This window comes from Calliopsis andreniformis, unplaced genomic scaffold (genome assembly GCF_051401765.1).
Source record: "Calliopsis andreniformis isolate RMS-2024a unplaced genomic scaffold, iyCalAndr_principal scaffold0014, whole genome shotgun sequence".
In the NCBI taxonomy this organism is placed as follows: domain Eukaryota; kingdom Metazoa; phylum Arthropoda; class Insecta; order Hymenoptera; family Andrenidae; genus Calliopsis; species Calliopsis andreniformis.
The window spans coordinates 8,542,556-8,554,959 of NW_027480427.1; positions in this window are offsets into that span (position 1 = coordinate 8,542,556).

Sequence of the window (12,404 nt, forward strand, 5' to 3'; positions counted from 1 at the left end):
GGTTACCCGGAACGTAGAAATGACTATAACCTTCACACTGCTTGCAATTATTCGTTTTATACGATGAAAAAACTGTTGTATTTATTATGTATTTGGTTCTTCTAGCGTTGACTTCTTAGGCCATAACTATTCCATCTGGTGGAGCAGCGCCATAGAGTGAAACGTAGGTTGCCCGGAACGTAGAAATGACCATAACATTCACACTGGTTGCAATTATTCGTTTTATACGATGGAAACTGTTGTATTTTTATTGTATTTTATGCTTCTGGCGTTGAATCCTAAGTCCCTAGCTATTCGATCTGGTGGATCAACGCCCTATACTGAAGCCCAGGTTGCCCGGAACGTAGAAATGACCATTACATTCACACTGGTTGCAATTATTTCTGTTATACGATGGAACAACTGTTTTATGTTTATTATATTTTATGCTTCTGGCGCTGACCTCTAAGTCCCTAGGTATTCGATCTGGTGGAGCAACACCCTAGAGTGAAGTCTTGGTTGCCCGGAACGTAGAAATGACCATTACTTTCACACTGGTTGCTATTAATGCTGTTATACGATGGAAGGACTGTTGTATTTTTACAGTATTTCATGCTCCTTGGCGTTGACTCCTTAGATCCAAACAATTCCGTCTGGTGGCCCAACGCCCTAGAGTGAATACTAGGTTGCACGGAACGTAGAAATGGCCATTACTTTCAATCTGGTTGCAATTATTCGTTTTATACGATGGAAAAAATGTTGTTCTTGTATCGTACTTTATGCTTCTGGCGTTGACTTCTTAGGCCCTAACTATTCGATCTGGTGGCACAACGCACTAGAGTGAAGCCTAGATTGCCCGGAACGTAGAAATGACCATTAGTTTCACACTGGTTGCAATTATTCGCTTTATACGATGGAAAAGCTGTTGTATTTTTATAGTATTTTATGCTTCCGGCGTTGACTTCTAAGGCACTCACTATTCGATCTGGTGGATCAACGACCTAGAGTGAAGTCAAGGTTACCCGGAACGTCGAAATGACCAGTACTTTCAGACTGGTTGCAATTATTCCTGTTATACGATGGAAAGGCTGTTGTATTTTTATTGTATTTTATGCTTCTGACGTTGACTTCCTGGGCCCTGGCTATTGGATCTGTTGGTCCAACGCCCTAGAGTGAAGCCTAGGTTGCCGGAACGTAGAAATGACCATCACTTTCACACTGGTTGCAATTATTCCCGTTATACGATGGAAAAACTGTTGTATTTTTATTGTATTTTATGTTTCGGACGTTGACTTCTAAGGCCCTAGCTATTCCATCAGGTGGAGCAACGCCCAAGAGTGAAGCCTAGGTTGCCCGGAACGTACAAATGACCATTACCTTCACAGTGGTTGCAATTATTCCTGTTATACGATAGAAGGACTGTTGTATTTTTCTAGTATTTTATGCTTCTGGCGTTGACATCTTAGGCCCTAACAATTCGATCCGGTGGATGAACGCCCTAGAGTGAAGCCAAGGTTACCCGGAACGTAGAAATGACCAGTACTTTCTCACTGGTTGCAATTATCCCTGTTATACGATGGAAAAGCTGTTGTATTTTTATTGTATTTTATGCTTCGGGCGTTGACTTATAAGGCCCTGGCTATTCGATTTGGTGGAGCAACGACCTAGAGTCAAGCCTAGGTTGCCCGAAACGTAGAAAAGACCATTACTTTCGCACTGGTTGCAATTATTCATGCTATACGATGGAGAAACTGTTGTATTTTTATTGTATTTTATGTTTCAGGTGTTGACTTGTAAGGTCGTAGCTATTCGATCTCGTGGGGCAACGTCCAAGAGTGAAGCGTATGTTGCCCGAAGCGTAGAAATGATAATTACTTTCACACTGGTTGCAATTATTCCTTTTATACGATGGAAGGACTGTTGTATTTTTATAGTATTTTATGCTTCTGGCGTTGACTTCTAAGTCCCTAGCTATTCGATCTGGTGGAGCAACGCCCTATAGTGAAGCCCAGGCTGCCCGGAACGTAGAAATGACCATTACATTCACACTGTTTGCAATTATTCATTTTATACGATGGAAAGGCTGTTGTATTTATATTGTATTTTATGCTTCTGGCGATGACTTCTAAGGCCCTAACTATTCGATCTGGTGGAGCAACGCACTAGAGTGAAGCCTAGACTGCCCGGAACGTAGAAATGACCATAACTTTCACACTGGTTGCAATTATTCGTTTTATAAGATGGAGAACTGTTGTATTTATTATGTATTTTATGCTTCTTGCGTTGACTTCGAAGTACGTAGCTATTCGATGTGGTGGAGCAACACCCTACAGCGAAGCCTATGTTAGCCGGAACGTAGACATGACCATCACTTTCACACTGGTTGCAACTATTCCTGTTATACGATGGAAAAACCGTTTTATTTTTATTGTATCTTATGCTTCTGGCGTTTAATTCTAAGTCCCTAGCTATTCGATCTGGTGGAGCAACGCCCTAGAGTTAAACCTAGGTTACCCGGAACGTAGAAATGACTATAACCTTCACACTGCTTGCAATTATTCGTTTTATACGATGAAAAAACTGTTGTATTTATTATGTATTTGGTTCTTCTAGCGTTGACTTCTTAGGCCATAACTATTCCATCTGGTGGAGCAGCGCCATAGAGTGAAACGTAGGTTGCCCGGAACGTAGAAATGACCATAACATTCACACTGGTTGCAATTATTCGTTTTATACGATGGAAACTGTTGTATTTTTATTGTATTTTATGCTTCTGGCGTTGAATCCTAAGTCCCTAGCTATTCGATCTGGTGGATCAACGCCCTATACTGAAGCCCAGGTTGCCCGGAACGTAGAAATGACCATTACATTCACACTGGTTGCAATTATTTCTGTTATACGATGGAACAACTGTTTTATGTTTATTATATTTTATGCTTCTGGCGCTGACCTCTAAGTCCCTAGGTATTCGATCTGGTGGAGCAACACCCTAGAGTGAAGTCTTGGTTGCCCGGAACGTAGAAATGACCATTACTTTCACACTGGTTGCTATTAATGCTGTTATACGATGGAAGGACTGTTGTATTTTTACAGTATTTCATGCTCCTTGGCGTTGACTTCTTAGATCCAAACAATTCCGTCTGGTGGCCCAACGCCCTAGAGTGAATACTAGGTTGCACGGAACGTAGAAATGGCCATTACTTTCAATCTGGTTGCAATTATTCGTTTTATACGATGGAAAAAATGTTGTTCTTGTATCGTACTTTATGCTTCTGGCGTTGACTTCTTAGGCCCTAACTATTCGATCTGGTGGCACAACGCACTAGAGTGAAGCCTAGATTGCCCGGAACGTAGAAATGACCATTAGTTTCACACTGGTTGCAATTATTCGCTTTATACGATGGAAAAGCTGTTGTATTTTTATAGTATTTTATGCTTCCGGCGTTGACTTCTAAGGCACTCACTATTCGATCTGGTGGATCAACGACCTAGAGTGAAGTCAAGGTTACCCGGAACGTCGAAATGACCAGTACTTTCAGACTGGTTGCAATTATTCCTGTTATACGATGGAAAGGCTGTTGTATTTTTATTGTATTTTATGCTTCTGACGTTGACTTCCTGGGCCCTGGCTATTGGATCTGTTGGTCCAACGCCCTAGAGTGAAGCCTAGGTTGCCGGAACGTAGAAATGACCATCACTTTCACACTGGTTGCAATTATTCCCGTTATACGATGGAAAAACTGTTGTATTTTTATTGTATTTTATGTTTCGGACGTTGACTTCTAAGGCCCTAGCTATTCCATCAGGTGGAGCAACGCCCAAGAGTGAAGCCTAGGTTGCCCGGAACGTACAAATGACCATTACCTTCACAGTGGTTGCAATTATTCCTGTTATACGATAGAAGGACTGTTGTATTTTTCTAGTATTTTATGCTTCTGGCGTTGACATCTTAGGCCCTAACAATTCGATCCGGTGGATGAACGCCCTAGAGTGAAGCCAAGGTTACCCGGAACGTAGAAATGACCAGTACTTTCTCACTGGTTGCAATTATCCCTGTTATACGATGGAAAAGCTGTTGTATTTTTATTGTATTTTATGCTTCGGGCGTTGACTTATAAGGCCCTGGCTATTCGATTTGGTGGAGCAACGACCTAGAGTCAAGCCTAGGTTGCCCGAAACGTAGAAAAGACCATTACTTTCGCACTGGTTGCAATTATTCATGCTATACGATGGAGAAACTGTTGTATTTTTATTGTATTTTATGTTTCAGGTGTTGACTTGTAAGGTCGTAGCTATTCGATCTCGTGGGGCAACGTCCAAGAGTGAAGCGTATGTTGCCCGAAGCGTAGAAATGATAATTACTTTCACACTGGTTGCAATTATTCCTTTTATACGATGGAAGGACTGTTGTATTTTTATAGTATTTTATGCTTCTGGCGTTGACTTCTTAGGCCCTAACTATTCGATCTAGTGGCACAACGCACTAGAGTGAAGCCTAGTTTGCCCGGAATGCAGAAATGACCATAACTTTCACACTGGTTGCAATTATTCGCTTTATACGGTGGAAAAACTGTTGCATTTATATTGTATTTTATGCTTCTGGCGTTGACTTCATAGGTCCTAGCTATTCGGTCTGGTGGACCAACGCCCTAGAGTGGAGCCTAGGTTGCACGGAACGTAGAAATGACCATTACCTTCACACTGGATGCAATTATTCCTGTTATACGATGGAAGGACTGTTGTATTTTTATAGTATTTTATGCTTCTGGCGTTGACTTCTTAGGCCCTCACTATTCGATCTGGTGGATCAACGACCTAGAGTGGAGCCAAGGTTACCAGGAACGTCGAAATGACCAGTACTTTCAGACTGGTTGCATTTATTCCTATTGTACGATGGAAAAACTGTTGTATTTTTATTGTATTTTATGCTTCTGGCGTTGACCTCTAAGGCCCTAGCTATTCGATCTGGTGGTGCAATGCCTCAGTGTTAAGTCTAGGATGCCCAGAACGTAGAAATGTCCATTACTTTCACACTGGTTGCAATTATTCGTTCTGTACGATGGAAAAACTGCTGAATTTGTATTGTATTGTATGCTTCTGGCGTTGACTTCTACGGCCGTAGCCTTTCGACGTGGTGGAGTAACGCCCTAGAGTGAAACCAGGGTTGCCCGGATCGTAGAAATGACCATCACTTTCACACTGGTTGCAATTATTCCTGTTATACGTTGGAAAAACTGTTGTATTTATATTGTCTTTTATGCTTCGGGCATTGGCTTCTATGGCCCTACCTATTCGGTCTGGTGGAGCAACGCCTCAGGGTTAAGTCTAGGATGCCCGAAACGCCGAATTGATCATTACTTTCACACTATTTGCAATTATCCATGCTATACAATGGAAAAACTGTTGTATTTATATTGTATTTTATGCTTCTAGCGTTGACTTCTAAGGCTGCAACTATTCTATCTGGTGGAGCAACGCCCTAGAGTGAAGCCTATGTTGCAAGGAGCGTAGAAATGACCATAACTTTCACACTGGTTCTAATTATTCGTTTTATACGATGGAAAAACTGTTGCAATTATATTGTATTTTATGCTTCGGGCGTTGACTTCTAAGGCCCTAACTATTCGATCTAGTGGAGCAACGACCTAGGGTGAATCCTAGTTTGCTCGGAACGTAGAAATGACCATAACGTTCATACTGGTTGCAATTATTTGTTTCATACGTTGGAAAAACTGTTGTATTTATATTGTATTTTATGCTTCTGGCGTTGACTTCTTAGGACCTAACTATTCGATCTAGTGGCACAACGCAGTAGAGTGAAGCCTAGTTTGCCCGGAATGCAGAAATGACCATAACTTTCACACTGGTTGCAATTATTCGCTTTATACGGTGGAAAAACTGTTGCATTTATATTGTATTTTATGCTTCTGGCGTTGACTTCATAGGTCCTAGCTATTCGGTCTGGTGGACCAACGCCCTAGAGTGGAGCCTAGGTTGCACGGAACGTAGAAATGACCATTACCTTCACACTGGATGCAATTATTCCTGTTATACGATGGAAGGACTGTTGTATTTTTATAGTATTTTATGCTTCTGTCGTTGACTTCTTAGGCCCTCACTGTTCGATCTGGTGGATCAACGACCTAGAGTGGAGCCAAGGTTACCCGGAACGTCGAAGTGACCAGTACTTTCAGACTGGTTGCAATTGTTCCTGTTATACGATGGAAGGACTGTTGTATTTTTATAGTATTTTATGCTTCTGTCGTTGACTTCTTAGGCCCTCACTGTTCGATCTGGTGGATCAACGACCTAGAGTGGAGCCAAGGTTACCCGGAACGTCGAAGTGACCAGTACTTTCAGACTGGTTGCAATTGTTCCTGTTATACGATGGAAAGGCTGTTGTATTTTTATTGTATTTTATGCTTCTGACGTTGACTTCTTGGGCCCTAGCTATTGGATCTGGTGGTCCAACGCCCTAGAGTGAAGCTTAGGTTGCCGGAACGTAGAAATGACCATCACTATCACACTCGTTGCAATCATTCCCGTTATACGATGGAAAAACTGTTGAATTTTTATTGTATTTTATGCTTCGGGTGTTGACTTCTAAGGCCCTAGCTATTCGATCGGGTGGAGCAACGCCCTAGAGTGAAGCCTAGGTTGCCCGGAACGTAGAAATGACCATTACCTTCACAGTCGTTGCAATTATTCCTGTTATACGATAGAAGGACTGTTGTATTTTTCTAGTATTTTATGCTTCTGGCGTTGACTCCTTAGGCCCTAACTATTCGATCTGGTGGATCAACGCCCTAGAGTGAAGCCAAGGTTACCCGGAACGTAGAAATGACCAGTACTTTCACAGTGGTTGCAATTGTTCCGGTTATACGATGGAAAAGCTGTTATATTTTTATTGTATTTTATGCTTCGGGCGTTGACTTCTAAGGCCCTGGCTATTCGATTTGGTGGAGCAACGCCCTAGAGTCAAGCCTAGTTTGCCCGAAACGTAGAAATGACCATTACTTTCACACTGGTTGCAATTATTCGTGCTATACGATGGAGAAACTGTTGTATTTTTATTGTATTTTATGTTTCAGGTGTTGACTTCTAAGGTCGTAGCTATTCGATCTCGTGGGGCAACGTCCAAGAGTGAAGCGTATGTTGCCCGAAGCGTAGAAATGACCATTACTTTCACACTGGTTGCAATTAATCTTTTTATATGATGGAAAAACTGTTGTATTTTTACCGTATCGTATGCGTCTCGAGTTGTTTTCTAAGGCCCTAGCTATTCGACCTGGTGGTGCAACGCCCTAGTGCGAAGCCTAGGTTGCACGGAACGTAGAAATGCCCATTACTTTCACACTGGTTGCAATTATTCCTGTCATACGATGGAAAAACAGTTTTATGTTTATTATATTTTATGCTTCTGGCGCTGACCTCTAAGTCCCTAGCTAATCGATCTGGTGGAGCAACGCCCTTGAGTAAAGTCTTGGTTGCCCGGAACGTAGAAATGACCATTACTTTCACACTGGTTGCAATTATTCCTGGTATACGATGGAAGGACTGTTATATTTTTATAGTATTTTATGATTCTGGCGTTGACTTCTTAGGCCCTAACTATTCGATCTGGTGGAGCAACCCCCTACAGAGAAGCCTAGGTTTCACGGGACGTAGAAATAGCTATTACTTTCAAACTGGTTGCAATTATTCGTTTTATACGATGGAAAAACTGTTGTTCTTATCTCGTATTTTATGCTTCTGGCGTTGACTTCTCAGGCCCTAACTATTCGATCTGGTGGAGCAACGCCCTAGAGTGAAGCCTAGGTTGCGAAGAACGTAGAAATGACCATAACTTTCACACTGGTTGCAATTATTCGTTTTATAAGATAGAAAAGCTGTTGTATTTATATCGTATTTTATCCTTCTGGCGTCGATTTCTTAGGCTCTAACTATTCCATCTGGTGGAGCAACGCCCTAGTGTGAAGCCTAGACTGCCCGGAACGTAGAAATAACCATAACTTTCACACTGGTTGCAATTATTCGTTTTATAAGATGGAGAACTGTTGTATTTATTATGTATTTTATGCTTCTTGCGTTGACTTCGAAGTACGTAGCTATTCGATGTGGTGGAGCAACACCCTACAGCGAAGCCTATGTTAGCCGGAACGTAGACATGACCATCACTTTCACACTGGTTGCAACTATTCCTGTTTACGATGGAAAAACTGTTGTATTTTTATTGTGTTTTATGCTTCTGGCGTTGACTTCTAAGTCCCTAGCTATTCGATCTGGTGGAGCAACGCCCTATAGTGAAGCCCAGGCTGCCCGGAACGTAGAAATGACCATTACATTCACACTGTTTGCAATTATTCATTTTATACGATGGAAAAGCTGTTGTATTTATATTGTATTTTATGCTTCTGGCGATGACTTCTAAGGCCCTAACTATTCGATCTGGTGGAGCAACGCACTAGAGTGAAGCCTAGATTGCCCGGAACGTAGAAATGACCATTAGTTTCACACTGGTTGCAATTATTCCTGTTATACGATGGAAGGACTGTTGTATTTTTATAGTATTTTATGCTTCTGGCGTTGACTTCTTAGGCCCTAACTATTCGATCTGGTGGAGCAACGCCCTACAGAGAAGCCTAGGTTTCACGGAACGTAGAAATGTCCATTACATTCACACTGGTTGCAATTATACGTTTTATACGATGGAAAAGCTGTTGCATTTATATTGTACTTTATGCTTCTGGCGTTGACTTCTTAGGCCCTAACTATTGGATCTGGTGGAAGAACGCCCTAGAGTGAAGCCTGGGTTGCCCGGAACGTAGAAATGACCATCACTTTCACACTGGTTGCAATTATTCCTGTTATACGATGGAAAAACTGTTGTATTTTTATTGTATTTTATGCTTCTGGCGTAGACTTCTAAGGCCCTAGCTATTCGATCTGGTGGTCCAATGCCCCAGTGTTAAGTGTAGGATGCCGAGAACGTAGAAATGTCCATTACTTTCACACTGGTTGCCATTATTCATTTTATACGATGGAAAAGCTGTTGTATTTATATTGTGCTTTATGCTTCTGGCGTTGACTTCTAAGGCCCTAGCTATTCGATTTGGTGGAGCAAGGAACTAGAGTGAAGCCTAGGATGCCCGAAACGACGAAATGATCATTAATTTCACACTGGTTGCAATTATTCATGCTATACGATAGAAAAACTGTTGCATTTTTATTGTATTTCCTACTTCTGGCTTTGACTTCTAAGGTCCTAGCTATTCGGTCTGGCGGAGCAACATCCAATGGTGAAGCCTATGTTGCCCGGAGCGTATAAATGACCATAACTTTCACACTGGTTGCAATTATTCGTTTTATACGATGGAAAAGCTGTTGAATTTATATTGTATTGTATGCTTCTGGCGTTGACTTCTACGGCCGTAGCTATTCGATGTGGTGGAGGAACGCCCTAGAGTGAAAGCAGGGTTGCCCGGATCGTAGAAATGACCATCACTTTCACACTGGTTGCAATTATTCCTGTTATACGTTGGAAAAACTGTTGTATTTATATTGTATTTTATGGTTCTGGCGCTGACTTCATAGGCCCTAACTATTCGATCTGGTGGAGCAACGCCCTAGAGTGAAGCCTAGGTTGCACGGAACGTAGATATGACCATTACTTTCACACTGGTTGCAATTATTCGTTTTATACGATGGAATGGCTGTTGTATTCGTTTTGTATTTTATGCTTCTGGCGTTGACTACTAAGTCTGTAACTCTTCGATCTGGTAGAGCAATGTGTCAGAGTTAAGTCTAGGATGCCCGAAACGTCGAAATGATCATTACTTTCACATTGATTGCAATTATTCATGCTATACGATGGAAAAATTGTTGCATTTTTATTGTATTTTCTGCTTCTGGCTTTGACTTCTACGGTCCTAGCTATTCGATCTGGTGGAGCTACCCACTAGAGTGAAGCCTAGGTTACTCGGAACGTAGAAATGACCAGTACTTCCACACTGGTTGCAGTTACTCCTGTTATACGGTGGAAAAACAGTTGCATTTTTATTGTATTTTATGCTTCTGGCATTGAATTCTAGATCCCTAGCTATTCGATCTGGTGGAGCAACGCCCTAGAGTGAAGCCTAGGTGTGCCCGGAACACAGGAATGACCATTACTTTCACACTGGTTGCAATTATTCCTTTTATGCGATGGAAAGACCGTTGTATTTTTACTGTATCTTATACGTCTCGAGCTGTTTTCTAAGGCCCTAGCTATTCGATCTTGTGAGGCAACGTCCAAGAGTGAAGGGTATGTTGCCCGCAGCGTAGAAATGACCATTACTTTCACAGTGGCTGCAATTATTCTTTTTATACGATGGAAAAACGGTGGTATTTTTACTGTATCTTATGCGTCTGGAGTTGTTTTCTAAGGCCCTAGCTATTCGACCTGGTGGTGCAACGCCCTAGTGCGAAGCCTAGGTTGCACGGAACGTAGGAATGCCCATTACTTTCACACTTTTTGCAATTATTCGCTTTATACGATGGAATAACTGTTGCATTTATATTGCATTTTATGCTTCTGGCGTTGACTCCATAGGTCCCAACTATTCGGTCTGGTGGAGCAACACCCTAGAGCGAAGCCTAGGTTGCCCGGTACGTAGAAATGACCATTACTTTCACACTGGTTGCAATTATTCATGCTATACGATGGAGAAACTGTTGTATTTTTATTGTATTTTATGTTTCAGGCGTTGACTTCTAAGGTCCTAGCTATTCGATCTCGTGGGGCAACGTCCTAGAGTGAAGGGTATGTTGCCCGGAGCGTAGAAATGACCATTACTTTCACACTGATTACAATTATTCTTTTTATACGATGGAAAAACTGTTGTAATTTCATTGTATTTTATGCGTCTGGAGTTGTTTTCTAAGGCCCTAACTATTCGATCTGGTGGATCAACGCCCTAGAGTGAAGCCAAGGTTACCCGGAACGTAGAAATGACCATTACTTTCACACTGGTTGCAATTATTCGTTTTATACGATGGAAAAACTGTTGTATTTATTTTGTATTTGGTGCTTCTGGCGTTGACTTCTAAGGCCCTAACTATTCGATTTGGTGGAGCAACGCCCTAGAGTCAAGCCTAGGTTGCCCGGAACGTAGAAATGACCATTACCTTCACAGTGGTTGCAATTATTCCTGCTATGCGATAGAAGGACTGTTGTATTTTTCTTGTATTTTATGCTTCTGGCGTTGACTTCTTAGGCCCTAACTATTCGATCTGGTGGATCAACGCTCTAGAGTGAAGCCAAGGTTACCCCGAACGTAGAAATGACCAGTACTTTCACACTGGTTGCAATTATTCCGGTTATACGATGGAAAAGCTGTTGTATTTTTATTGTATTTTATGCTTCGGGCGTTGACTTCTAAGGCCCTGGCTATTCGATTTGGTGGAGCAACGCCCTAGAGTCAAGCCTAGTTTGCCCGAAACGTAGAATTGACCATTCCTTTCACACTGGTTGCAATTATTCTTGCTATACGATGGAGAAACTGTTGTATTTTTATTGTATTTTATGTTTCAGGGGTTCACTTCTAAGGTCGTAGCTATTCGATCACGTGGGGCAACCTCCAAGAGTGAAGCGTGTGTTGCCCGAGGCGAAGAAATGACCATTACCTTCACACTGGTTGCAATTATTCCTGTCATACGATGGTAAAACAGTTTTAGGCTTATTATATTTTATGCTTCTGGCGCTGACCTCTAAGTCCCTAGCTAATCGATCTGGTGGAGCAACGCCCTAGAGTGAAGTCTTGGTTGCCCGGAACGTAGAAATGACCATTAGTTTCACACTGGTTGCAATTATTCGCTTTATACGATGGAAAAGCTGTTGTATTTTTATAGTATTTTATGCTTCTGGCGTTGACTTCTTAGGCCCTAACTATTCGATCTGGTGGCACAACGCACTAGAGTGAAGCCTAGTTTGCCCGGATCGTCGAAATGAACTTAACTTTCACACTGGTTGCAATTATTCGCTTTATACGACGGAAAAGCTGTTGTATTTTTATAGTATTTTATGCTTCCGGCGTTGACTTCTTAGGCCCTATCTATTCGATCTGTTGGATCAACGCCCTAGAATGAAGCCAATGTTACCCGGAACGTGGAAATGACCATTACCTTCAGACTAGTTACAATTATTCTTTTTATACGATGGAAAAACTGTTGAATTTTTATTGTATTTTATGCGTCTGGAGTTGTTCTCTAAGGCCCTAACTATTCGACCTGGTGGTGCAACGCCCTAGAGTGAAGCCTAGGTTGCACGGAACGTAGAAGTGCCCATTACTTACACACTGGTTGCAATCATTCCTGTTATACGATGGAAAAACTGTTGTATTTTTATTGTATTTTATGCTCTTGGCGTTGACCTCCATGTCCCTAGC